The sequence below is a fragment of the Octopus bimaculoides genome, chromosome 1 (assembly GCF_046866305.1).
Source record: "Octopus bimaculoides isolate indiv1 chromosome 1, ASM4686630v1, whole genome shotgun sequence".
Classification (NCBI taxonomy): Eukaryota; Metazoa; Mollusca; class Cephalopoda; order Octopoda; family Octopodidae; genus Octopus; species Octopus bimaculoides.
In genome coordinates, this window is record NC_142928.1 from 75643185 (window position 1) to 75645684 (window position 2500).

Here is a 2500-nt window from a genome sequence, read left to right on the forward strand (position 1 = left end):
AACGATTCTTAAATTAATCAGTCATCTGCTCAATGTAAACATTTATATACAAGATTTGTACTCATACAATGTTTCATCAATGGGCACTTTGATTTTTCCCTGCATGAGAATTTATCATATTTATATATAAGGTAGTTCCGACTCCATTTTCTGATGTTGTTACCGTATTAGCTGTATCATAAGTATTTCTACTATTACAATTTGGCCGTAATTGGTGTTTTCCATTGCAGTTTATATCCCCCTTTGTTGCTATTTAGATGCGTGTGTTCGCTAGACCGAGTAGGTGGGTTATCGAACCGTTGTCGCATTTTGCTATTGTTAATGCGGTGCATAAACTGCTCTAAATTAGCAGTTAGCGTAGGATACCTTCACGGTGTGCCGATTAAAAATAGTATGATATCGATTAGATTTAGGAAAACATTTGTCCAGAGCGACAAATAAATTTCCAGCGATCTTGGTTGAAACATGCGGACAGAAAATTGGGTTGAACCAGAGGACATCTTGATTCCTATATCTATTGTTTGGCTTATTTTATCGAGTGTGCTCAACAGGATTGGAACAATTTACAGTGTCACAAGCAGTTGGATTATTATGTCTCGTGTGTCTATGAGTTTTGTTGGTAGTTCATTGTCTTCGCCAATTCTTCCTGGCCTGTATTCTTTATCCTAGTGAGTTCTCAAATCGTGACGTTGTGATAGTGTACAATATGTATTACAATTGGAGGAATTAGCAGTGTTGTGTTGTGTATGCCTGATTCTTGTATATAATGAATTTTTTCACTGTACCCAGCCCTAGCTAAAGCAGTATTATAAGTTGTATATGATTCGAAATTTTCATTATTAGCGGATAATCTAAAAATTCTTGTAGAAATATTCTTAACTAATCACCGTATTATCGAGAGTAGATGGTTGGATGCTACATTTATGTACTTAATATGGTCATTTGACTCATCAAATGGTTCAGATAATCCAGTATCAATACAGAAGGTAGCGTCAAGAAAATTTACTCAACAATAATCCTTCCCCATAGTAATGTTTAGTCCTAAATTTTAAAAAAGATCTAAAGAAATTTTTCCTATGCCTTTCTAATTTGTTACCTCTGTTCAGAAAATAAAAAACATCATCCCTATATAGACCCCCTGTTACTTCCAGAAAGGAAGACTGGATTAATTAAAGGGTATATATCTCAACTAGGTCTACGACCTTTGAGGAGTCATATGACCCCGTTGCTATATCAAAAGCATTCTCCCTATCTAATCTACACAATAATCTACTATCGAAATCTACTAAAGTGGCTCGCCCGGCAAATATAATATGTATTTCACGTCGAGACAAATGGGAATATCTCATACTATAAATCAGGGCTTGATTAAGGACGATCGGGTTAATAGTCGCATAATAGCCATCTATATTTAGTTGCAAGAATTTATTATTCTCACTAATTTCTAGAAGCTTAAACTATTCAATCACCTCTTGGGTATCAGACCAGAGGGCTAATCTAATTTTAGACTTAAGGGCGGGTATTGTCTTATCAATGATTTATTTTACTAATACTATCTATATCGGATTTAGAAGAACAAATTAATAAGAAAGATAGGTTTATGTTTCTTAAGCATAATCCGAGATATTCGAAACACTTTTGAAGAGGTTGCAAGAAGGAGCAACGAAAAGTTTAGAAAAGATATATCCGTAAATGAATGAAAATCGAACCAGTGAGTATGTTAATTTATAAGGCATTAACACAGAATCACTCTCCCCAGACACAATAATATATATATACATATATATATATATATATATATATATATATATATATATATATATATATATATATATATATATATATATATATATATATATATATATATATATATATATATAGGCATTATACCAAAGGACATTGGGAGGTAATATTAGGCGCCGCCTAGGATTCTGCGCGAGAATATTATACGTGCTAAATTATATTAAAATTAACTGTGTAGGAATTCCTTCACTGAGTTGGAATTTCATTACCACTACCACCACCAGCACAACTATCCTCCTCCTCCTCCTCCTCCTCCTCCTCATCATCATCATCATCATCGTCATCATCATCATCGTTGTCGTCATCATCATCATCATCATTGTCGTCGTCGTCGTCATCGTTGTCATCGTCATTATTTATCTTCTTCATCATCATCATCATTTCCCTCAATATATTTTCATCCGCATGGTGATCATGTTAATTATTTCATCATGATTATCAACTTCCAATAAACACTACCACCACCATCACCACCACCAACAACAAAAACATGACCACCACCACCAATACGACCACCACCGCTACCACAAGTAGCATCAAACACCAACCACCACCAACACCACCAACCATCACCTACAACCACCACCGACATCATGACCACCGCCCAACCGCTACCGCCTCCGTCACCACCACCACCACCAGCACCACCACCACCGCCACCACCACCACCAGCACCACCAGCACCAGCACCAGCAGC